Consider the following 27,524-nt stretch of genomic DNA (forward strand, 5'->3'; position numbering starts at 1 on the left):
TAAAAGTAGTGCTAAAGAGTGTTCTTCAAACTGAAAGGAAAGGACACAAGACAGTGGATCAAAGCAGCATCAGAAATAATGGTATCTGGTAAAGATAACCATATGGATAACTATAAAAGTCAATATTACTATATTGTATGTTTTGGTAGGCAAAGCCACACCTTACTTCTTACAGGTTCTAAAATGCAAATGCTGGGGTGGGGGGAAAGGGGAGAAAAAGAAAATAAATAAATCAATCTTTAAAATGCAAATGCATAATAAGCAATGATAAATCTATGATTCTAGACATAGAATATATATATGTATAATTTGTAACAAGTACAATTTTTAAAATGGGGGATGGAAGGGCGTAAGAATAGTGTATATGTATGCTCTTGAAGTTAAGTTGGTTTCAAATCAAATTGAATGGCATACTAAAATTTTAGCCTCATGGTAAACATGAGGAATATTTATGAAAAATATATATATGAAGATTTAAGAAGGAAATTAAAACGGCATAGTATAAAAAATCAAGTAAAAAAGTAGGCAATATTTGAAAGAATTGAGAGGTAAAATGGTATAAAACTTACAAAGACCAAATAGTAAAATGGCAGAAGGAAGGCCTGCATTATCAGTAGTTTTTTTTTTTTTCAGATTTATTTATTTATTTCTCTCCCCTCCCACCCCGGTTGTCTGTTCTCTGTGTCTATTTGCTGCATGTTCTTCTTTGTCCGCTTCTGTTGTGAGCAGCACGGGAATCTGTGTTTCCTTTTTTTGTGTTGTGTCATCTTGTTGTGTCAGCTCTCCATGTGTGCGGCACCATTCTTGGACAGGCTGCACTCCTTAAGGGGTGCACTCCTTGCGCATGGGGCTCCCCTACGTGGGGGACACCCCTGCATGGCAGGGCACTCCTTGCGTGCATCAGCACTGTGCATGGGCCAGCTCCACACATGTCAAGGAGGCCCAGGGTTTGAACTGCGGACCTCCCATGTGGTAGATGGATGCCCTAACCACTGGGCCAAGTCCGCTTCCCTATCAGTAGTTACTTTAAATATAAATGGATTAAACTACCCAGTAAAAAGGCAGAGACAGCCAGAATGAATGAAAAAAGCATGTATATGCTGTTTGAAAGAGACTCGCCTTAAATTCAAAGTCACAAATAGGTTGAAAGTGAATGTACAGAAAAGAATAAATCATACAAATAGTAACCGAAAGACAACTGGGGCATCTCTGTACTAATATCAGATAAAATAGACTTTAAGTCAAAACCTGCTATGTAGGTCAAAGAAGGCCACTATACTGAAAAAGGGGTCAATTCAACAAGGGGACATAACAATTATAAATATATACCCACATCTAGTGGCAGAGCCTCAAAATATCTGAAGTATTTGAAGGGAGAAATATACAGCTCTAAATTAATAACAGAGATTTCAATATACCACTTTCAATAGTGGATAGAGTATCAAATCAGAAGATCAATAAGGAAATAGAAGACTTGAACAATACTATAAACCAGCTAAACCGAACAGACATTTATAAAACAGATCACCCAACAACAGCAGGATATACATTCTTCTCTAGTGCCATATGGACACTATGTTAGATCAAAAAACAAGTCTCAATAAATTCAAACAAAATCATACAATGTATATTTTCTGAGCATAGTGGCATTAAGCTATAAATCAGTCAGAGTGGGAAATATATAGAAAATTCACAAATATGTGGAAAATTTTAAAAAATAATCTAAAACAAAGAATAGGTGAAAGAAGAAATTAGGGAAATTAGGAAATTCACAAGGAAAATTATGAAATATCTTGAAGCAAATGAAAATGAAAACAACACATGAAAATTTATGGAGTGCAGCAAAGACAGTACCAAGGGAGAAATCTATAGCTCAAAATATTTACATTAAGAAATAAGAAAGATCTCAAATCAGAGAACTAACCTAACCTCACAACTTGAAAATCTAGAAAAAGAGCAAACTAAACAAAGCAAGGAAATAACAAAGATCAGAACACAGGCAAATGAAATAGAGAATTTAGAAAACACCTTTTTCTCTTTGCCATCTTCCTTATTCCTCAGCATCCACAGCCAAGAAGGTGGAGCTCTGCAGTTTCAGTGGGTACAAGATCTATGCTAGACATGGGAGATGCTATGCCAGGACCAACGGGAAGGTTTTCCAATTTCTTAATGCAAATTGGCATTCCTTCTCAAGAGATAAACTGGACTGTCCTCTACAGAAAAAAGCATAAAAAGTGACAGTTAGAAGAAACTCCAAAAAAAGGAACTTGCTGTGCATCAAATTCTAGAGAGCTATCACTGGTGCATCGCTTACTGATATTATGGCTAGGAAGAATCAGAAACATGAAGTTAGAAAGGCTGAGAGAGAACAAGCTATCAGAGCTGCCAAAGAAGGAAAAGAGGCTAAGCAAGTATCTAAAAAGATAGCAATGTCTGCTGCTAAGGCTCCCACAAAGGCAGCACCTAAGCAAAAGATTGTGAAGACTGTCAAGGTTTCTGCTCCCTGAGTTGGTGGAAAACACTAAGCTGGCAGGTCAGATTAAAAGAATTAAGAAAACAATAGAATCAAGAAAATAACAAGTTGGTTCTTTGAAAAGATCAACAAAATTGACAAACCTTTACTTACACTGACTAAAAAAAACACAGAACGTAAATAATTAAAATCAGAACTAAAAGGAGAAACATTACTACCAACCCCACAGAAGTAAAAAGTACTATAAGAGAATACTATAAACTGTATACCAATAGATTAGATAACTTAAATGAAATGGACAAATTCCTAGAAACAGATTAACTACCTTAACTGACTTAAGTAGAAATAGATCTCAGTAGATCAATAATAAACAGATTGAATCAGAAAGCAAAAACCTCCCCAAAAGGAAAGGTCCAGTACCAGATGGCTTTACTAGTGAACTTTACTAAACATTCCAAGAAGAATTAGCACCAATCTTGTTCAAACTCTTCCGAAAAACTGAAGAGGAGGGAACAGTCCCTAATTCATTCTATGAGGCTAACATCACCTAATTTCAAAGCCAGATAAAGATACCACAAAAAAAAAAATTACCCACCAATATCTCCTATGAATATAATGCAAAAATCTCAACAAAACACCAGCACACAGAATCAAACAGCACATTGAAAGATTTATATACCATAACCAGGTGTGATTTAGCCCAGGTATGCAAGGGAGGATCAACATAAGGAAATCAATTAATGCAATATAGCTATGAACAGTATGAAGGGAATAAAAGCCACATTATCATCTCAACTGAATCAGAAAAGGCATGTAACAAAATCTACACCTGTTCTTGATTTAAAAAGAAAAAAAAAAAACATTATGAAAACTAGGCATAGAAGGAACATGATAAAGGGCATATATGAAAAACCCACAGCTAACATTATACTTTATGGGGAGAGACTGGAATCTTGCCAAGATGAGGAACAAGACTAGGATGCCCACCATCACTACTGTTATTCAGCTTTATAACTGGACGTTCTAGCCAAAGAGATAAGGCAAGAAAAAGAAATTAATGGTATCCATTTTAGATAGGAAGAAGTAAACCTTTCCCTATTTCTCTCAGAGTTAATATATCTTGGAATAATTTACTTGTTCAGATTTAGACTTTTTAAAGTTGTAGGTTTATAGAAAATCATGCAGAAAATACGGAATTCCCAAATATCCCTCTCACATACTCAGTTTTCCACATGAAAAGATGCTCAACATCATTAGCCATTAGGGAAATGCAAATTAAAACCACAATGAGATACCATTTCATAATCACTAGAATGGCTACTACTAAAAAAATGGAAAATAACAAGTATCAGAGATGATGTGGAAAAACTTGAACACTCCTTTAAGGATAGTAGAAATGTAAAGTGGTGAAGCCACTGTGGAAAACAGTTTGGCAGGTCCTCAGAAAGTTAATTATAGAATTATCATATCACCTGGAAATCACACCTCTAGGTATATATCCAAAAGAAATGAAAGCAAGGACTGAAAAAGATATTTGCATACTGATGTTCATAGTGGCCTTTTTCACAATATCCAAAAGATGAAAGTATCCCAAGTGTCCATCAACAGACGAATAGATAAACAATATGTGGCATATAAACACAATGGAATATTATTCAGTCATAAAAAGGAATGATGCCCTGACACATGTGACAACACGGATGAACACTGAAGACATCATGTTGAGTGAAGTTAGCCAGACACAAAAGGGCAAATATTGTATGATCTCCCTGATATGAAATAAATAAAATGAGCAAATTCACTAAGACAGAAACCAGAATACACATTACCAGAAGTCAGGGTAGGGGTAAAGAATAGGGAGTTAATGCTTAATGGTTATGAAGTTTGTTTTGGATGGTAAAAATGATTGGGTAACAGATGGTGGTGATGGTAGTATAAAATTGTGAATGTAATGAACACCACTGAATTATATATTTGATTGTGGTTAATGGGGAATGTCAGGTTATATTTATGTTCAACTGTAACAAAGATACCAAAGTAATGCAAACTGTTATGTGGAACATTGTGTATGTGAGAGGGTTATTTAGGAATTCTGTATTTTCTCTGCATAAACCTTTAAAAAGTCTAAATATGAACAAGTAAATCATTCTCAGATATATTAATTCTGACAGTGTAACAGAGAATGGCCCTTTTTTGAGCCTATTAATAATGAATATTTAAAATGCATATAAAGTTAATATATTAATAAAGAAGGTAAAAAGTTTAAGTAGGTGGTATCCACATTATCCTCCAAAATTATAATTTCCCAAACAGTAAGTACCCTATAACATCATCTTTTCTCCCTCATCTTTCATATCCAAGCCCTACGTGTTCTCCAAGGCTCATCCAAATAACTCGCCCGACATTCTGGCCAGAAAGGTCTCTCCCTCATTTGTACTGCCTAAAGTACTTTCTTCTTTCTTCCCTCACACCAACTTGCTTTCTGACATGTAGGTATCTCTACACTTATCTCATCATCCCCAACTTCATCTCTGTTCTCCACAAGGAACCAAGTATTTTTCCTAAAATAAATCAGACATCCCTTCAATACTTATGTTTTCAAAAACACTCCTATGGAAGTGCTCCAAGGATACCACAAACATCTGTTGCTAATTTTTAAATATATTCTATATATTTTTAAAAACTAGCTTTAAAAAATTACACTGATGATTTTTGTGCAAACTTCACCCATGATCCCTCTTCACAAGAATTTGTGTCAATTAACCTGTGAGAACTCAGCAGTCCTCACAATTAGCTTCCTCTACTCTCTGTCTGTATATATGTAAACTTGTAAATGTGCCACTGGGTAGGACAGTCATACTCCCTCTCAGTTATGTGAAAAATACAGGTGTACACAGTATGTTCTCATAAATTGTTCAAGCAAGCACATGAACACAAAACCGCATATGAGTGTGGCTTTGATTAAATGCCAGGGAAGGCTCGGGGCTTCTGGGTGGCCTTATTTGTGTCACAGTGTAAAAGTCCTTTGCGTTAATATCCTACTTGAGAGAGGGTAAACATTTACTCTAAGAATTAGTGTTTCCTGTAAGACCTTAAATTTATGATAAGGAGTGTGAACAATTGTTTCATAAGTTTAGTCAGAGGGTTACAACCTGGAAAGAAATATTCCTTACCCTACATTGACTGAGTCAGAATGTATCCTGGAATCCTAAGGAAAGCTATTAAAAACAAATGAAACGCTGCTACCATTTGCAAGATATTTTCTGCAAAAATCAGTTATTTTAATATTGTGCATTTAAAGCAAAGCATAGAATTTTATTGAACACAGAAGCTGATGATATGAATAAAGCTTTTATATGATTATTAACACCTGATTTAAAAATTTTTCTTTCTAACAGACTAATTGTTCTTACTGACTTAGTATAGTATTAAACAAACATTACGAATGTAAACTTGAAAAAGTTTATGCTAAGAAAATATCACTTTTTCTGTTTATAGGGTAGAGTTTATACAAGGTTTCATTTGATGAAAGACCTGACTCACTGCCTCCAAAAAGCTCGAAAACCTGTTAGTGTTTTTAAATACCAGTGTATGGAAGGGCTGCAGGAGCTTTTACAAAGTATGGATTAATGGGACCCTTATTCAGTATAGAACAGAAGTGAGGAATCTGTACTCCAGGGAGCAAAAAACAGAGGAAACTGATGATTTAACCAATACATCACCACAGTCACAGACTTCTTAGTCACATGCTTTGTTAAACCAAGAGAGAATATGTCAAAAACATTTCCCTAATATATGAACACTCTCACAAAAAGAAAGGAAGTAGAGTTTACATTATGTGTTCTTTAGTCAACCCAGTTCGGACTTACTAATTACCTTATACTTTCCTAAAAGTTCACATATCACCTATTTTTATTGTTTTAAGATTTCACAAGTGATCAATAATAGCCAGAGCATGTTTGGTTTCCAGAAGCTCTAGTTAACTTCATTTAAACTTTGGGAAAAGGTTATTTTTCTCCTGAACTCAACCCCTTCTAAATTCTGCATGATTTTCCAGAGAGTCAATGTTGGGTCTTTCAAGACATTTGCAAGTGCCTTCAAAAAACCAGAAGGTTTGAGAAACATTAATTTCTAACAGCAGTCAGTGAATATTTCCCTCAACAATTAGCTATGCTTCCCAGGGATTGTCAACAGTTTTGTACTCTTTACAGTTCAAAAAATCTCTTTTTTATTTTTATTAAAAAGATGAAAGCAAAACAGCAGTTGAGTAAAATTGGATAATTTAGATGGAAGAATATGTTGAGATGCAATGACTTCACATCTCTGATTTTTAAGATAAGAGAAATATATTGAAAAAACATACCCAAGAAGAAACATTACTGTCAAGTGAGGACTTAGCATCCAGGTTTCCATGGTTTAGAAACTAAAGAGAGCTAAATTCACATTTAGATTCTTTTACTCACTTGGTCAAATCCCATGAGCCACAATTTCCTTATATGTAAAAATACAATTAATACCAATGAGGACTGTTACATGAATTAAAATGAAGTTACTTAATAGTCTCCTAAGCTAGCACAATAACTGTTAGCAGTAGTAGTTGTAAAAAGATTTTTGTTGTTATTTTAGAGCAAGAGAGGGAAAATCTCCAGGCATGGAATGGAGTAACCTTTGTGTTTTCAAGGGGGAGATCAAAGAAATTAGGTGCTAGACTCTCCTGTAGTATAAAGGTTGTGGCTCTGTGTTTTGAAGGAGTAACCTAAAACCTCGGGCCAATTTCCCCAGAACTGAGAGGTGAAGGGGTTAGGCAGGCTCTGATCCACTCAAGCACCTTCTGGGGGAGGAAGGGGCTTCAACAATGACTGAGAGTGGATTTCCCGCACAACTTGAGAAGTGGGAATCCCTGCCAGATTTAATTTGATTTAGAAAAAATGGTTTTACATCAGGTTCAGCTAGTAATAACAGCAAACCTAGGGAAGTAGACTTGGCTCAACAGTTAGAGCACCTGCCTACCACATGGGAGGTCCACGTTTCAAACCCAGGGCCTCCTTGACCTGTGTGGAGCTGGCCCACATGCAGTGCTGATGCGTGCAAGGAGTGCCCTACCATGCAGGGGTGTCCCCTGCGTTGGGGTGTCCCCCGAGTAGGGGTGTCCCCTGCATAGGAGAGCCCCATGCGCAAGGAGTGCACCCCAAAAGGAGAGCTGCCCAGTGTGAAAAAAGTGCAGCCTGCCTAGGAGTGGCACCATACAAACAGAGAGCTGATGAAGCAAGATGACTCAACAAAATGAGACACACATTCCTGGTGCCACAGACAAGAATAGAAATGGACAAAGAAGAACACACAGCGAATGGACACAGAGAACAGACAACTGAGGCGGGGGAGAGAAATTAAAAAAATAAATCTTTAAAAAAAAAAAGAAGTTGATAGCCATTCAGTAAATCATTTAGTGAACAGCATTTCTGGTCAAGGTATTGTGCTGAGAACTGTTGGGAATCAAAATGTTTTAACAACTGTTCTAAAAGTAACTGTAATTCAAGGTATAAAGTGAAAGTCCAAGAAAAGGGGTTGCATAAATACTAAGGACATTTACTTTTTGGGGAGGGGTTGGGGTGGAGTGGGAGTAGAATTAAGATAAACATGAGGAAGACAGCAATGAGTTGCAACTCGGATTTGTACAGCAGAGATGAGTAGAAATAATTTTTAAATTGGGTTCACTCTCGTATTCTTCCTAAAGCAGGAAAAGTAAATTACATTCAATAAGATCATATTCTTGATAGCAAAGACAATTTCATATACTTGTTTTTTTCCTTTTTAAAAAATTTTTTAACTTTTTTCTAATTAAAGTTAATAGATCACGGAGAACATTACAGTAAAAAAACGAGGTTCCCATATAACCCACTCCCCACCCCCCTACCCCATCATTTTTGAAAATTGTATTTTTTTGAAGATACATACATCACAAAAAATGTTACATTAAAAAAACATAAGAGATTCCTGTATACAACCCCCACCCCCCGCCCGTACTCCACTCCTCTCACACCAACAACCTCTCCTGTCGTTGTGGCACACTCATCACACTCAGTGAACACATTTTGGGGCATGGCTGCACCACATGGATAATAGTTTATCCTGTAGTTCACACTCTCCCCCAGTACATTCAGTGGGTAATGGCAGGATATATAACGTCCAGCATCTGACCCTGCAATATCATTTAGGACGACTCCAAGACCCAAAAATGGCCCCTCTTCATATCTCTTCTTCCCTCTCCTTGCCCTCAGCAACATACTTGTGTTTTATGCAACATTTATTATGGAAATATTCAATAACTATTTATTGACTGAGCATGATTGGGAAAAGGGCATAGGGGTAGGGGCTTCCTAGTATTCTTTAGAATACTTAATGAGCTCAAACACACTGTTGCACATACAGGCTGGTTTTACAATATATGCTCATTAAACACCCTTCTAGTCATTATCAGTCCTTCATTAAGTTGTATGTATTTTCTGCTCAATCATAAATCTTTATGTGTACTTCATATTCAAAGTGCCTAGCCTGAATCACAATCCTATCAGTTTTACTCCCCAAACTAAGTACAAACCTATTTATCAGTACTTATCAAAGGATCTTTCTTTAGAAACTTTGAATAAAAAATGGGCAAAATTAACCAAAAGCACCCATCTACTTCAAAGATGAGAAGTCATCTACATAGAAAGGCAAACAAGTATTAAAATGAAATATCAGATCTACTCTGAAGAAATATGTGTTCCTCTAATAATGTGTGAGCAGAGAAAATTAGTAGTAATACGCCCTAAGCAATGAAAACCTGTTTCTTTCCTTCTTGTCCTTCTGAAAAGACTTGTCACTTTTATAGCAGCATTCATTCTTGCGACAAATGTTTGCCAAGGGTGTAAGTGGGGGGAGGGAAAGGAAAAGAGTAAGAGGGCAAAGAGAACAGAAAATAAGATACGAAGCAGTAAGACGCCATCTGCTGACGAAAGAGAAAAAATGGATGAGAAGTTTGAGAGCACCATTTATTGGAGAAAAACCCAATTAACATTTCAGTCTGTCCAGGTAGAGTCAGCTAAGGAGTGACTTCTTTAGCTAGAAGCAGTCACCTAAGTTTTAAGCAAACCTTCTGGAAAGGAAAAGACTACAGTATACTAAAAAATGATCCTTTAGCACCCTAATTTTGCATATACCACTTCATAGGATCTTAAAAAAAACCACAAAACTGCTCACCTGATTAGTTTGCTCTTTTATTACGTACAAATAGGATTTTGGACATTACCTCTAATTATGAACCAGCCAAGCTTAGCAATCAATTATCCTGCTACACAAAGGGACTGAACATTAGGAAAAAAAGCTCCGTGACTATGAATGAAATAAAATTTAAGTAATAAATTTCAGAACTGAGGAGGAAAAGAGAAAGAGGGCTTTACTTGCATAAACATTGGTATACCACTGCTTTAAGAAATTTTAACTCATTTGTTTTCTTTAGTTTCCTATTTTTTCTTTTAACCTGTCCCCTACACCTACCCCCACTCCCGATACAAAGTGCCTGTATTCATTTCAAATACAGTCCCATGCCTGCTTGAGTTAGGACCTGATTTCAGCTTACAGGTGTAAACAACCCAGCTTCCACACCTCCCCCAGGAGGTATTATCTGAGGCATGCTCATTATACCAGCTCCCAGAGTTCCGCAGCAAAACGAAGCTCAGCTGCCCACAGTGGTAACTTGCTTGACAATGCATCCTCGACTGGCTGCCTTCCTCATCTCATTTCCCCACTGTACACCACACCATATGATGTTTCTTTCACCCTCCAAATAAACTGCGCACTGGCATCCTTGTCTCAAGAGAATCCAAGATTCTTGTCTTAAATCTTCTACAGACAATTAAATAAACCCTAGATTCTCCATTTTATCAAAGAATTAGCATCAAAAAAAAAAAAGGTATTTGTACAAGATATTAAAATATCAGTGGTATTTTTGTGAAGATTAAAGATTTTAATAGACTCAGTATTTAAGAGTAAAATCATGAACTTTTTCAATGTAATAGTAAATGAGTTACTTCTAAGTCAAAGACAAAACCACTTCGATATAATTACTGAAGAAGACTTATGTTCCTTCCAGACACTGCTTGGCCCCACCTGGAATACAAAATGAAGACAACCAGGTCCCATCCCTAAGGAAGTCATTGTCTAGAAAGGGAGACAGACATGTCAGTGAATAATTATACTAGAGGCATAATAAATGCAATACTTGAATTGTGGACAAAGACACTAGAGCAGAAGTTCTTAACATTTTTTTGTTCCATGGACCCCATTGTCAGTCAGGTGAAAACCATGGACCCCTTATAAGTCCACACTATACTGTGTGTATTATTTAATAAATATATCACACCCACACCAACATGTCCCCACAAAAATAATGGTTTTCTTAAATTTCATTTCAAGCTCACGGTCCCCTTGTTAAGAACCCCTGCACTAGAGGAAGGTGTGCCTGCAAGGGAAAGGATCAAAAGCAGGTGTTATCTGAGCAAGGTTTTACAGGATCCCTATGAGAGTAGACTAGGTATTCCAGAACATAGAAAAAACGAACCAGGTAGAGGGCCCAACCTGTGAAAAACCAGAGGCAAGAGGTAACTGTGTGCTCATCTCATCCTGGCTCCAATTCAACGGAAGTAAAATTAATAATCAAATGCAAAACTGTAACATTTTTCCTCTAAATTATAAAATCCTTATACTATGCCAATATTACTTGATAAAAATTGGAATTTCCCATCACAGAAAAGGCCTCTACAATGCTGAGTTTTCATACATTACTCCTGTGTCATAAAAAAGAGAAATAATTATCTGGCTCAAAATATAGTTACCTTAAGTGTTCACTATTACTCGTTAAAATATTATAAAAGCCCTTGAATCTATACCCACAGGGAAAAAAAACTCCCTACCCTTTAGAAATAAGACTTATTTTGTCATTTATTTCCATATTTGGTTTAATTTAAATTCATTCTCAAGTTTCAATAGACACTGATTGCCACTGTCTGGTGACCTAAATTTAACTCTTTAAGGGAGATGAGAGACTGCATTTGAGCCTATAGACTGGAAACTTTGTCCCAGGGTTTGGCATTATAGGAATGTTCCTAGCTTATTTAATAGAAACAGGGCAATGCTACAAACCTTATGGGTTTCTTCTTCTTCTTCTTCTTCTTCTGGACTGTCAGGGAGAAAACAATATCCTCATCTCTTGATAAAGTCAAGTGTTCAGCTTTCATTCTGAATGTAACAACCTCAAAAGTACATACTTAACTGGACAGCTTTAGTTATAACAGATAAATAGTGTCATTTCTTTCACTAGAAGACCGTAGATAGTATTTCATAAAAACATAAGAAAAATACTTGAGATTAACTCAACAAAAATTTGACAGATAATTCTGACACTTAATAAATAAAACAGGAAAAGAACCAACCACAATAAAAGGAACCAATATCATATATCAATCAATGAGGAAGATTCGGCGGGAAGCGGACTTGGCCCAGTGGATAAGGCATCCGTCTACCACATGGGAGGTCCACGGTTCAAACCCCGGGCCTCCTTGACCCATGTCGAACTGGCCCATGCGCAGTGCTGATTCGTGCAAGGAGGGCCGTGCCACGCAGGGGTGTCCCCAGCGTAGGGGAGCCCCACACACTAGGAGTGCGCCCCGTGAGGAGAGCCGCCCAGCGCAAAAGAAAATGCAGCCTGCCCAGGAATGGTGCCGCACACACAGAGAACTGACACAACAAAAAGAAACACAGATTCCCATGCTGCTGACAACAACAGAAGTGAACAAATGGAAGAATGTGCAGGGAATGGACACAGAGAACAGACAACTGGGGGGGGGGGGGGAAGAGGAGAGAAATAAATAAATCTTTTTTTAAAAAAATAAGGAAGATTCTACTATCTTCACCTTGAACGAAAGAAAATTTAAACTAGAGTAAATAATTTGAACCCTAATATGTCAATACCTTGGCCTTGTAAAAATCCTGGATTCCATGGAAAACATAAGTGCTACCTCTGGCAGCTAAAGAGCAGTGCCTGATAGATTCAAGGCTACTCCACTCTGTAAATATGGTTAATACCTGAAACAGTGTCTAATTTGTTCATTGCTTAGGAGTCAAGAGGCAATAACTCCCTTTTTACCTTCTCTTGCAGAGACCTTATTTTATGTCATTCTGCAGAAATAAGAAACCTTTTTTTACCAATCGTCCTAATCTGGATTCTTACTTTTCTCTGCAGTACCTTCTAGTAAGCACCATCTATACATATATCTCCGGTACATCCCTTTTTGTTCATTTTATCCAACCCAAACCTTGGCAGAATATCAAACAAACTACAATTCTTTTGCTCTTTTCCCAATCTGGAGATATCACTAAGGAACTCTTTCTTCTTTCTTTCGCTCCCCCTTCCCCTCCCCGCTATTTCTGCTGTCTGATCTTCTGTATCTATTTCTCTGTCATTTGATCTTTCTCAGCTAGGATTCACCAGGATTCGATCCTGGGGACCACTGATGTGGAGAAAGGTTCCCTGTCAATTGCGCCACCTCAGTTCCTGGTATCTGCTGCACTTCACTTGACTCTTCCCTTCATCTCTCTTTTGTTGCGTCATCATCTTGCTGCATGACTCACTTGCACGGGCACTGACTCACAACAGGCACTCGGCTCACCACGCGGGCACCCACGTGGGCACTTGGCTCGCTGCGTGGACACCCGCGTGGGTACTCAGCTCACTACGCAGGCACTCGGCTCACCGTGTGGGCATCAGCTCACCACACGGGCACTGGCACGCCACACAGACATGCTTTCTCCTCTTCTTTTCCACCAGGAGGCCCCAGGGATCGAACCTGGCTCCTCCCATATGGTAGGCGGAGGCCTTATCACTTGAGCCACATCCACTTCCCAAGAAAGTCTTGAAAGTAAGGAACTGACAAATAATTTCCATTAGGAATAAATTAATGGTACATTAGAAGACCTTGGTCTCAGCTTCCCCACTTATTATTAGCCTTTTGAACTTTGAATTTTCTCTTAGCTTCTTCAACAAGCAAATGAGGGGGACAGAATTAGATGACCCCAAAGGGCTTTCAAGTGTTAAAAGTTTTGCTTCTATGAAGTATACATGTAAGCAAAGATGCACAGAACTCTGTGGCAATAAGAGCAAACAGGACCCCAAGGAAAGTACCATGCTTTTAGATTCAAACCTTTCATTTTCTCAGAAACTTAACCTATTCAAACTACACTTTCCAAGACCAATATTAAACTGCTTATTAAAGAATCATGAGGTAGTTTCATAGGTTGTTAAATTTAAAAAGATTCAATTTCTATTTTCAAATACATTTTAGAAATAGGATTAAAGTTAAATAGATTTCTTGATGTCTTAAACTTTTAAAGTGCTAAGTATGCATTGTGAATTTCTAGGAGACCACTTTCCCAAATTTATTTGACCACAGAATTTTTCTTTAAAAAACTGAATAAATCCTGCAGCTCTAGTGTTCTCAGGAATACCCTTGGACAAGGCTGAACTAACCTATCAAGTATAACAAAAATGACTGAACTAGGAGAGTCACTCAGGGGATCACCAGAAAGAGCCCTGGCAAGAGATCAAGATCCCCATCTCGACCACAGGTTCTGCTGCCAACTAGTTGTTTGTACTGGATCCAGTTTATCCACCTCCCTAGACCTGCTGGGCTCCACCTGCCCTCAAGGCCTCAGCCTCCAGCTGAGCAACACAGCATGCAGCTATCTCAGTTCTGTTCTCCAATGTCTTAATTTTACTGAAATGCTGGCTGCAGAGGCTGCCCCCATGTGGCAATCCACATAACTATTGTTGCAGTTTGAGATTATTTATGAATCCCAAAAAAAGAAAGATCATATTTGTAAACTATTCTATTCTTCTGGCTATGACACCCTTTGATTGTATTAAAGGTTGTATTGTATTGTTGAGAAGCCTTTAATTAAATTTATTTGGTAAGATCAATCCAGGGTTTTTGATTGGGCTACATCAGAGGACATTACTCAGGCTGAGTCCCCATCCTCTTGCTGGGTCTGATGTAAACAGACACTCACTCAATAAGACACATGGGAAAAGAGAGAAAGCTATGTCATTTTTTATCCTGGGGCCCAAGGGATAGATGAGCCATTCTCCTGATAGTTGGCAGTTGACCTTGGGAAGGGAGCAGAACAGCTGAGACAGATCAGGAAGGCCCTGAAAGGAATTAGCCCTATGCCAGGAGAGAGAAGACTGGAGGCCTGAAGGGGAAGGAGAGACGAGGCAGAGATCAGCAGCCATCTTGCTTCAACTCATGGCAACCAACTTTGGTGAGAAAGCAACTTTGAGTTGGACTTTTTACAGCCTTGTTACTGTCAGATTTTACCTCAAATAAATACCCTTCAAAAAGCCAACCAATCTCTGGTACTTTGCATCCACACCCCTTTGGCAGTCTAATACAGAAACTGGTATGAGGAGAATGGGGTCGTGCTGTTGCAATTACCAAAAATGTTGGAATGGGAAAGAGACTGTTGGTAGGACCATGGAGCCTAAAGTTATTTCTGATAAGGCCTTAGGAGGAAATGATGAAACTATTATTCATAACTGGAGGAAAGACAATTCATGATTTGAAGTTGTAGAGAACTTGACAAGATTGACTCCTGATGTTAAATGGAAGGCACAATTTGAAAATGACAAGCTTGGACATTTATCCAAGGAGACTTCCAAATTAAGGGTAGAAAATGCAGCCTGGCTTCTCCTTGCAGCTTATAGCAAAATCCAAGAGAAGAAAGATAGCTAAGAACTGAATTGCTGGGCACAAAGAAACCAGAGACTGATTTCAGAAATTCTAATTTATATATTATCACATGATAGGTATGGAGAATGTTCGGGAGTTGTTGCATAATAAGGACAAGTCTAGAAAATTCCAAGTTTTCTTGAAATTTTCTTTGATGTAGATACAACTAAAGAAAATTAATCACCAAGTCTCTCTTCAAACTATTCTATTTTCATAGAAAAGTCCAAGTTACCATATGACAACCAAATACTAGAAATTGGGAAAACAAGACAGGTTTCTTTGAAAAAATTTTTTAAGTTTTTCTGTTAAGTATTGTGGACTGAAAAAGCAGTTAACATGTTTGTCACTTTCAAAAAGCCACAAATGAATTTCTCTGAAAAACCCAACATCTTTTTTTTTAAATCCACAAAATTGGGGCTCAGCCAAAACCTGATTGTTATAAAACTATGTGCGTCATATTTCTATGTTTTATATTAAATTCTAAAGCAAAGATTAGGCCTCTGGGGATGAAGTCAGAAAGATCAGACATAGATTTAAGTGCTAGGGATAGCAGAGTATATTTGGGCAAGATAATTTTTCTTTAACCTCAGCCTCCTATTCCTTTAACTGGGAACAAGAATACCTAGGCTCACAGAACTGTTAAAGAGTTTTACATAAGATAAAGCTGAAGTTGCCTAGTAGAATAGAACCTATGTTAGTCAGAATTAGATTTGGCTGACAGTGACGGGAAACTAAAAATATCAGTGGCTTAAACAAGAGAAGCTTCATTCTTCCTGAGGTCCAAGTCCAGGAAGGCTGAAATTGTACTCCACCTGTTTTGTTGCATGTGACCGCAAGCTCATGATCCAAAATGGCAGCACCCACATTTCAGACAGTAGAATGGAAAAGGGAAGGCAAGGGGGGATATATATAGCCTAGTAAGGAAGGTTCCTAGAAGAGATGCATGTTAATTTACATCTCATTAATCAGAATTTAGTCACACCGCTATAAAGTGGCCAAGAGCCCCAGCTATGAAGTAAAGCCCCTGTTACTACATAGGGAGGGGAGTATTGGTACTGGGGGACAACCAGCAGGCTTTGCCACAAAAACTAACAACAGTCCACTGTCTCAAATGCCTTTATCTTTAGGCAGGAGTAACATTCAGCTTGTATACACCAGAATACCTACAATAGTTCCTTAAAGCTGGTGTCCATTCTAGATGGCTGCTATCTACTGGTTCTTAAATATTTTGAAAATGACCTTTGACTTTGGGAAGCCCTTCCTTAAAGTGAAGTTCTGTAATGAACAAGTCTTTTTAAATAAGACTTGCACTTTAACATATAATGTTTCCCTAACTAGACAGAATCCTCTGTCTTATATACTGAAGAAATGCAGATCCTAGCAACTTGCTTTAACGGGAAAAAAATAATTTTTCTGAATTACAGGGCTCCATTTTCAAAAAATTAATACTTCATGGGCTCCTGGAAGCTGAAATGCAGAAGCAGCCCTGACCCCAGGTTCCACACTCCCACGCTGCTGGACCTTCCCACCTCTTGGTCACTGATGTAGTTGTTAAGCACAGGATGGGGGAGGAAAAGGGACAGCGGGGACTATTAAATCCATTCCTCCGTGCACATGTGACTTGTAGGTGGGTAGTGTGTGCTGAATGGTACATCACTATTCAAATTCAATTCAATTAACACCAGTATTCATTTTCTTAAAAGATTGTTGCTGAAGCAGGATGCCCCAAACCTAGAATAATTTCTTTTCAACCTCATCTTTCTGGGCTAATTATTTCCAAAAAGTTTAAATCAGCATTTCTAAAGCTGTGTTCCATAAGTGTTAAGAAAGAGTTGAATGAAAGAAAGTAATCCAGTTCTTCTAAGATGTATTACATTATATGTAAGAAAAATGATTTTAAATAGCTTTAAGTACTCCACAATAACCAGCCTGGGCCAACCCTGGGCCTTGGCATGCCAGGGGGCCTCATGAGAGTTCATGTGATGGCCCAGGCCTCCGTTGTTTTTCAGCTCTGTAATTCTCACTGTCCTAAGCAATCCTTTCCTCCTAAACAATCTATTCTGCATCTTGCACATTTTAACCAGGTGCTTTATTTTTTCCTTCATTATTTTATTATTGATTGTTTACTGTAATAAAAGCACATTTACCAGATTTTAAAAGTACATAAAGAAAGGGGTATATAGTGAACAAGCCAGTCTCTCTTCTATCCCTGTCCCATCTCATGCTGTTTCCCTTCCCAGTTTCTTGTGAATTTCCCGGATTATGCATTTTCTAACATAAATGGTAGCATAAATAATCCTATTTTGCACACGAGGATAAATTTCCAATATTCTTTTCTTGGGTCTTTTTTTTTTTTTTTAAGATTTTTTTTTAAAATTCATTCCCCCCAACCTTGCGGCTTGCTTACTGTCTACTGTCTGCTCTCTGTGTCCATTTGCTGCACGTTCTTCTGTGTCTGCTTGTCTCCCTTCATTGCATCATCTTGCTGGGCCAGCTCTCCATGGGCTGTGGCCAGCCTGCCTTCACAGGAGGCCCTGGGATGCGAACCCAGGGCATCCCATATGGTAGATGGGAGCCCAATCAATTGAGCCACAGCTGCTTCCCTCTTGGATCATTTTAAAAAGCTGAATTACTCTTTCATCAGCACTCACTGTAATTAGCACTACACTAAACTCTCTTCTATTCTGAATTTAATAGTGACATTCACTGTTACATATAGGTGCTGTATAACCATGTGTGTACATCCCCAATTATTTAAGTAATATTCAAACCCTGAAAAGCCACCTGTACCAATTTTCCTTCCTACAATTAAATTATGGAATACTAATTGTTAAAAGATGGTTGGAGAACAAAATGTGCTTTCAGAGGAAAGGATCAGAACCTTGAGTGGGAGGGGCATGAAAGTGCATGCCCTACACTCACTCTCAGATACACTGGTGTGTCCTCTTACGGGAAGCCATCATTTTCCTCATCTCTTACCTGTGGAAAAATCACCGCGTTTAATGAGAAATCTGTCTGAAGACAGTGTCTAGTGCAGCACTAACAAAAGAACTTTCTGCAATAATGAAAACGTTCCATATCTGTGCTGAGAGTCACGAGCCCCATTAGCCCTTGAAATCTGGCTAGTGCAACTGAGGAATTTTAAATTAAATTAAGTTTAATTTAATTTTAATAGTCACATGTGCATAATGTAGATCCACTGAATAGTAATAGTGGGTAGACAGAAACAGATAATAACCCGTTATAAAACAAGAACAATAGGAAATGTGTGTGTTTGGATATACGCGATGAACACGGTCAATTAAGCTCAAACTACATATTACTGAATCTCCTTTTTTAATACATTCTAGATGGAGTATACTACTTCCAGAAAATGATTTGTTTAAAATTGGAACAAGCACTAAATCTACCATGTTGCAATTTTACCTCTAAAATCTGAAATTAAAATAGTTTTAATTACTTAAACTGTATGTTTGAATTATACACTCTTAAACTTTTCCTGGCATGATGTTGCATGTGGATCATATTAACAGTTTCTGTGTTGGGTGAAAAATGCAAATTGCAGAACAGTATGTATAATATTTTGCAAATTGCATACATAACTATATACATGTTAGTATATAAGCAGAATTCATCAAAACAGCGTTGTTTGATAGAACTTTCTGTGATGATGGAAATATTCTATATCTGTATTGTCCAACCTGGTAGCCACTAGCCATATGTGGCTCCTGGGCACTGGAAATAAGGCTAGTATGACTGAGGAACTGAATTTTAATTGTATTTAATTTTCATTAATTTAAATTTAAATAGCCAAAAGTGCCAAATAGCTACGTTATTGGATAGTGCAAGCCTAGGAGAATAAACCCTAAACTCTTACAATGGCTTCCTCAGAGGGACTGTGTTTGGAGAAAGGATAGTATTAAACTTTATGTAACACTGTATTGTTTGATTCTACTTATTTGGTTTTTTGTTTGTTATTTACTACAACTGGCATGTATAGCACATTAATTATGAAGGGAAGGAGCAAGAATGAAAGGCAGGTCAGAATTAATGCCTTCTCCTTCCTTTTATGCATTTTTCTCCACTCTATTTACTTAACTCACTAGGTACTCCAGAAAGACTATTAGGTTTCTGAAATCTGGTTCTTGAACAACCGAGACAATGGCATTTTCAACTGAGCAGCCAAGTCACAGGATCTCAGGATATTGCAAATTTCAACGTGAAAGGATGCATTCATGAATCACTTATCTCTTTACATAATCTCTTGATACCCCCAACAAACGAATTCAGACCTAAACTAGGCAAAGCTGGAAATGACATGTCACATATTATCTTTAAACCATGATTGTTCAAAGCTATGCTGCATCCAGCAGAACTATCTTACAGTGGTCCCAGAAGCTCCCTCTGAGTTACCTCAACAAACTAGCTTTACTCAGCTAGTTTGCAGGAAAGCCAAATGCCCCCTTCTCCCAATGGGAGAGGTGGCTTCCAGACTCTGCTTCCCAAAGCTCACTGGCTTCCTTTTCTCAATCTGGGGTTGTGCAGCTTCCAACAGGTCTCCAAGTCTCCAGGTTCGGGGAAGCAAGGCCCTCGATCACCAGTGCCTTCATGGATTTCTGAGAAGCAATGAGGTAATAGGTTGATTCTCTCCTTTGTCAAATAAACCTTAGATCTGCTGTTTTATGTCTCTGGGTTACTGATTCTCTATCTCTATCTCTATCTGCTGTTGGGGTGGGGTTAGGTACCCACTCTCCTACTGTTCCTTTTAAGTGCCACCACTCCTACCTGCTGCCTCTGCTCATCTTTATTACTCCTCTCCTTACATTTTTTCCCTCTTCTCTTTCTTTTGCCTTCTCTCTTTGGTTGGCTTTCACAGGAAAATATGAACATTTAGTAGACATTCTTTATTGATTTATCAATTATTTAGTTTATGTGGAGATTCAAAGATTATGAGAATGACAGAGCTCTGCCCATCTGGTGATCATGGGGGAGAAACAGCTAAATGTATAATTCCAATATAATAAAGACTATTAAAATCTGTCCTGAGCATTTTAGTTAAGTTATCTCACTGTAAGGCAGTTCTGCTCAGTGTAGCACAGCTATGGACAACTACGGTTCAAAGTGATATATGACAATGTTTATTTGCATGTCTCCTTTTGGACTTGTTCAAATTAGGAAATAGGACTTAATCTCTGTATTCCCCAATGCCTAGTAGGGTGCCTCATAAACAGGAGGCATTCAGTGAAAAATGAACAAATCAATTTTTATCTCCCACACACAAATAAGTAAAAAATGTAGATATTATAAATATTAAACTAAAGCATTATCTTATTTAAATAAAGCCCATCTTATCTAAAAAATGTTTTCAGGCAGTTCACAAAGTACAGCCTGACAAAAAATATTTCAAATACCTAATTTAAATGACACAAGTTAAAATTAAGGATGGAATTGTATCATCAATACCTCTAAAGAAACAAAATGTCAAAAATTGGACTTCTAAAATTAAGTACATTGACATGGATTCTGACATTAAGAACTAGAAAATTTTCACTTTTTTTTTTTTTAAGATTTATTTATTTTCGCCCTTCCCCACCCCCCACCCTGCTGTTTTTGCTGTCTGTGTTGTCTTTTCTTCTCATTTCTCTCCTCTAGGATTCACTAGGATTTGGTCCTGGAGACCTCTGATTGGGAGAGAGGTTCCCTGTCAATTGTACCACCTCAGTTTCTGGTTTCTGCTGCACTTCACCTTGACTTTCCCCTTGTCTCTGTGATGCGTCATCATCTTGCTGCGTGACTCACTTGTGCAGGACACTGGCTCACCACATGGGCACTCGCGTGGGCACGCTGGCTTACTGTGTGGGCATGCCTTCTCCTCTTCTTTTTCACCAGGGAGCCCCAGGAATTGAACCTAGGTCCTTCCATATGGTAGGCAGAAACTCTATCACTTGCTTCCCAGAAAATTTTCACTTTTGCTGTAAAAAGAACAGAAGCCCAGAGCCTTGACCTTAGACCAGGATTCATTATCATAATTCCTTCCATAGATCTAAGTCTAGGAAGGGAAAAAAAAACAACAAAGTTCATTTACTTAACCTGCCATATTTCTACTGTAGTATCTCAATGTTGTTGGTGACAGAGGTAATCAACAGGGACATCCAAAAGCAATTTCCAACTAGCATGGCTGTAAGCTCAATGTTTCCATAGCCCACAGATGCTTAGAGTGGGACGTGGCGCCTCTCATTCTCTAATAGGAAATAGCCATTTTCTATATCTCATCTGGTATTTAGTGTTTCGACTGACTATTTGGTTTAGGATCATAACATAACCCTATTTAAAATCAGCACTGCTAACATTTTAATATTCTGGTTCTTCTCAGATATTTATTATTTCTAAAGCTGTTGAAAATAAGTCTGTCACATAACTAGTAGGACTTCTTTCACTGGTACAGAGAAGAAGGTACTTTACTCATTAAAATGTAATTTTAGGGAAAGTTCAGGTTCAATAAAATCTGTGTTAGTGTTTCACAGTGGAAGAGAACTGTTTATCACATCCTTAAGTAAGGTCAGCCAAGCAGATGAATGTGAAGAGTTAGAGGAAAATCTCAGCAAACTGAGGCTACATCTATTTGCTGATGAATCTATCATTTCTATTCATAGTGTCCCAATTCAAGTGCTTCTATACTTTCCCCTGAGCCTCCAAAGAGCAGTAAATACCAGCACAATCTAAGGTACACTAAAACAACTAAAGCACCTAGGGGTAAATATAAATTCAAGGCTGAACATATAAAAAAGAAATATATGGTTAGTGACCACCACATACTGGATAGTCTACCAATGATAACAAACCCAAATACAGGCACCTGAAAAAATATCTTCTTTCCCAAATAACTTCATGGCTAAATGCATTCACTTCAACAATAACTACACTTTGGCTTTCCCAAATAAGCCAACAACAACAACAACAACAAATTAACCTTCTCTTCAGAGAAGAAGTATTAAAAAGACAAAGCAGAACACACATATCTTAGTAAGAGTGTATGTGGTCTATCAATAATTAAGCACTGTTTTTTAATTTACTGACTTTAAATGAAAAAGGCAATCTAATCTCAATAGAACAAAGATTTCATCTGAAGATTAAAATTTCCAAGTACATTCCTCTTAGTTCCTCATCTTTTGATTACTGCCTACGTGGTTGCCTAGGAACTGTCCTGACTGAAGGAAGAGGCGCAAGGGAATTTTCATTTCTAAGCTTGCAGGTATATGACTCACTAACTTTGCTCTCACAAAGTGCTCCTGCATTCTTCGAGCTACGTTTTTGCAACCTAGAAGTCATTTTTAAAAAAACAAAAACAAAATGTAATTATTTATTTTGAATATTGGTTTCTAGGGGGATTAAAAGTCAGAGGTCAAGTCCCTATTTATACCAAATTTAGAAAGGAAGAGCATATTCTCAAATATACACATATAGTCTATTATTAGGTAACTGGGAAAATACTATTTTAATGCAGTACGTTGAAATGACACTGGTTAAACATTATATAAAAATAAAAGACAGTAGAGAAGACACTGGAAAAGCAAGATCACAGAGACATCAAAGGAGAATAGTCAGAAAAGTGTGGCCCTCCCAGCGGCTGCAGACTCCACCCCAAGCCCAGCTCCCAGGCTCAGGGTCCCTGGCATTTCTTATGATCTGGCTACACCACCGCCCAGGGTAACACTACGTATCGTTACACAGTGACAAGAAAACCAATTCTGTTTTATGCCAAGAAAATGACAAAGATCACTGTATATCAACATGAACGCAACCTGTGGCAGGGAAAGTTCTGTTTTAACCACAGGAGATGCACTGAAGTAGCCTGTAGTAGATTCAAACTGTAGACCTCTGAGAAAGGGCAGAAACTTAATAACGTAATTCCAGTAAATTAGAGCAGGAATACTGAAAACAGCCTCAAGGCCAAGGGCAGATGATCTAGTGATCTAAAACTGCCTCCGGTTCTGAAGTGGTGGCTCGGGGCACAGATGTGACCAGGCAGCTGCAGAGCACCGCGCGTGGGGTCACTGTGCCCAGTGGGTGGAGGCAGGGTAGGCCCATCAGAAAGGGTGTTTACTTTGTCTGGGTCTCTCATCTTTAAAATGGGTTGCTTCCTCTAACATCTCTTCATCATCATCTTAATCATCATGTCAATATAAAAAGTTTAAAAACACTTCTGAAAAGAAAGCAATTACTAATTTCCACCTCCACTCCCCCACCCACAGCTTTGCGGCTACCTCAGAGCTGCTCCAGGTGGCAGGGTTTGGGGAGGAGGAGGGCAAAGGAAGAGACAGATCTAAATTCAAGACCCTCATCATTTCTTTCATGGATAATTAAAATATTCTTCTAAGTACTATCCCTACTGCTCCAGTCTCATACTGCAGCCAATCATCTCCCGACATTGACCGCTGGCATTTTCTTCCTCTTTAAAATCCTTCAGTGGCTCCCTACCGCCCTCAGGGATAAAAATCCAAACTCACTTCAGCTTAGTTTTAAAAAACTCTTCACCAGGCAGCCTCCTGAAAACTGGACTGTGCTCCACTGGGACCTTGAACCTATAAAAGAAAAACTGCCCAAACCTGGTTTGAAACAGAACCAAGTTGCCTACTTTATAATTCACAACGTCCTACTGAGAAGAATTTAACAACATTCCAGGCAAGATACTCAATTTCGTAATGAATTTTAAGATTAAGACTTGTTCTTGAAAACTCCTAGTATTCACACAGTTGACTGTCAGCTGGTAGTTAAGAGTCTAAAGATCTTTATCTGGACATTCTTTTCAATGATGATTTAATCATTCTTTCTTCTTCTAACATGTCCCTACCAAGAGTGAAACTTTGAATATTCTTACCAGGAGCCTTTTCCCTTGCATTGCAAAACTGTAATATGTTGGCATTTGCTCATAACTAACCTGACTGAAAAGTCTTCTGTAATGAATCCTAACCTAAAGCACATCCTAACTGCCTGCAGTTCCCAGCATGGTCCTCTACAGGCCTTTAAATACATAGCTTTCCCCGGCACCCCGTCGAGGACCCACGAGAGCCTGATATTTCCTTCTCATTTTCTGCCCCTTCCCCTCATCACAACTGTCATCTTTTCTCAGTTCATTTTCTAGCCAACCTCCAAAACCTAGACCAAACATTGGTTCCCCAGCACAACTTGCTAGAAGTGTCTGGATTGTGGGTCCTTCTGTGCTTCTCTGTGAGAGCTGTTACTGCACCACACTGTATCTCACTAGACAGGAGATGGCCCAAACAGTGAGCTGGGCCTTCATATTTCTGGATCATCTGAGCCAGCACTCATTTTGAATGTTTGTTAATTGCATTAATGCTAATAGCTTAGTGCAAGAGTCAACCTTCTAGGCAAAGGTGTTACATCCCCTTGTGTATCCACTTTCAGATACTCTGAGTTTTAGATCACATCATAAGTAGATGGGATAACCTGCTATTAAGACTTGTTTCTGCAACTTAGTGTTAAGGATTGAGACAAAGCTGAAAAAGTTTCAGTGAAAAGAGATCATTGCTGCAAAGCTTAGAAACCATCACTGAGATGGAGTCTGGTTCAAAGATAGCCTCTAGACTGAAGTGGAACTGGAATCCACAAGAACAACTCAGGCAGTGCTCTCCTGAAGGCCCTGTACACAGCCGGCACAAAGAAAAGCCCTTAAGTCCACTAAAAAACAGAAATGCCAGCAGAAGGTGGTCTGAGAAAGGAAGCAGTGCTTCGAGATGTAAAATTTCCTGAAATTTTAAAACTAGAGGAAAAATGCAGAGGATTTTAGAGAAATAAAATTTAAAGGGATGAAATAAAATATGGATAACAATTTTAAAGCACCTTTACAGACGTAAATCTTCTTGGCACAAGAACATAAAAATTTAGTCTGTTCACGAAAATATCACATTAATATTACAGCATGAGATTTAAAGCTTTAGAGTGAGTTAGAAAATTTCAGGAAAAACTCTTTGTTTTTGGTTGGGGAAGACTATTTTCATACATCTTAAAATTCTTATTTTTTTTTTAAAGAAAAGAGTCTCTCCCTCTGACTTACATACACACACACACATACACACCTCCTCCTGATCCTTCACATCTCAAGGAGCACTCCCAATAAACAGACTTCCACTAAAGACCTGGCATGGTGCTGGAGATAAGGCAGAAAATGTCTAAGGACCACTGTTTTCTGTGTACCAGTTACTAGTATTCTTCATTTAACACAACTTCCATTTGATAGATTTTGCAAGTGTGCTTGCAGAGTGGTAGAGCTGATGGACTCGTGTCTACTGCTGGGGTTTTTCACACATTGCTATGGGGACCAAGTAACTGATATATGTGACACTGTCCCTAGAGAAGCCATGGTATTCTCTTTCTTTTAAAAAGCTCAGTAAGGTGCAGGGCACAGAGTAGATGGTCCAAACAGATAAACCCACAGTGTACTGATTACATGTAAGATATATCCTGGCTTTTTATCCTGGTGTATTTTCCCCAAATATTGGCACATTTACTATCTTTTTGAAGATCACTTCGAGACTCAGGAATTGGCCTAAACATTAACTTGTTGGGAGCCAGCCAGACCTAAGTAGAAATATGCCCTGGATCCTCAGCATGAGGGACGGCAGGCCTGCAGCTGGCTGGAGAGGGCACGATTAGGACGGTGGGAAGCCGCAGCCTCAGGGAATGGCCCGAGGGGAAAATCTATGTCCTAACATGAGGCTCTGCCAAGTTTTCTTTACTTGCTGCAGAAAAAAAAGATCCAGTATATAGTCAAACATAGTAAGAACAAACCAATTGATTTTTTTATATTCATTTTACAGTGGTCAGCCTTTTTCACTCTCGCACATCGTATTCAGGAAAAAGAACTAGTAAAAATAAAACCAAGTAATGGTACACCAAAGTCTCATACAACTAAGATATAAAACATATGCAGTAATAGCCTACATTCTACAGAGATATGAAAACTTTAAAAGAGACTTATTATAGAACAAGTGGGAAACCCCTACATGAATTCAAGAATCTTTTGACTGACTGAAAGTAAAATTGAGGAGCTATGGAAAGGATTTCCCCTGTGGTTGATTAAAAACAGTATTCTCTTTTGAGGTGTCGTACCAAGTGACCACAAAGTGAGCAAAAACATCTCTTAAAATATATTTTTGAACTTTTTCCCCTAGTACTGGATTCTAAGATTTCCTTCAAGGCAAATATTCTTACAAACTCAAAACAATTTCATAAATAAGTTTTCAGTAGTTCAAATTAAAAAGATGGAATATGAAGTTCTAATGTTCTAAAAAGACACTTTTGACCAGTCCACCTTAATGAAACCATATGTCCACTAATGTGGATTTGCAAAAACGGTCATTTTTGGCATCGCAGAATGTATCACAAGTTTTTTGAAACAGCTCAGTTCTCTAAGAGCACATAAAATGTTGATTTAGTGAAGCAATACATTACTTATATGCATCTTTTCAAGAACATTTCCATTATATGTCAAAACAGTAATGTATTATTCTTATTGAAAAATGGGATAGAAGTGAAAATGTTAAGTCATTTGAATTGAAAGGAAACAAAAACCATACAAAAAAATGAAATTCCTAATTTCACTCACAAACAGCACAAAAACAGCAATCTGTAAACTGAACTTCTAAGTGAGGGTTAAGCTGTTTCACAGGTAGAGATGGTGTGTGAAAGGTTAAAACACCTTTTATGATGTCAGAAGCACCAACTATAAATCTTAACGTAGTTTTATATACAGAAAGCTTTCCATCAAATTAAACAGAATAAATGCATTTTGATGTGTACTAGATAAGCTTCAGCACTGAAAAAAAATGTCATTATGCTAAAACTTTATCCTCCAAACTGTAAGAGAAAAATGAGATTATTTGTGTGCTAAAAGAATAAAAGTGCAAGCTGTGCAACCATACGAACAGAACAGATTAGACAATGCCATTCAAGGGTGGCGTTTACAGAGTATGAACACTTAAAAATAAAACTAATAAAACAAGCACATGAGGAGGAAGAAAGATTCCATCTACCTACTAACCACTTCAAATCCTTCTTTGGTCTAGGCAAGTTATATATTTATTCTTAAGGCCATAAACACAAAATCTGTATATTTGTTGTTAAAAAAAAATAGGTATGGCTTAAAATATAAGAGGGTACAGATAGATAAGATTATTAACAAAACTTTAAAATGAGCCTACACTGCACTT

General features: G+C 37.9%; 1 long non-coding RNA gene across 3 annotated transcripts in view; it reads right to left on the reverse strand.

Annotated features, from left to right (window-relative positions):
• LOC139439038 (uncharacterized) overlaps positions 1-26,821 on the reverse strand; it is a 148,444-nt gene extending 121,623 nt beyond the window's left edge. For 2 of the 3 annotated variants that reach the window (XR_011648862.1, XR_011648863.1), the window contains exon 1: positions 11,654-26,821. This is a non-coding gene — a long non-coding RNA (uncharacterized lncRNA). The remainder of the gene's footprint in view (positions 1-11,653) is intronic. The other variant, XR_011648864.1, reaches the window with a different exon arrangement.
• Between the last annotated feature and the right edge of the window lie 703 nt (positions 26,822-27,524).

The sequence above is a fragment of the Dasypus novemcinctus genome, chromosome 5, assembly GCF_030445035.2.
Source record: "Dasypus novemcinctus isolate mDasNov1 chromosome 5, mDasNov1.1.hap2, whole genome shotgun sequence".
Taxonomy (NCBI): domain Eukaryota; kingdom Metazoa; phylum Chordata; class Mammalia; order Cingulata; family Dasypodidae; genus Dasypus; species Dasypus novemcinctus.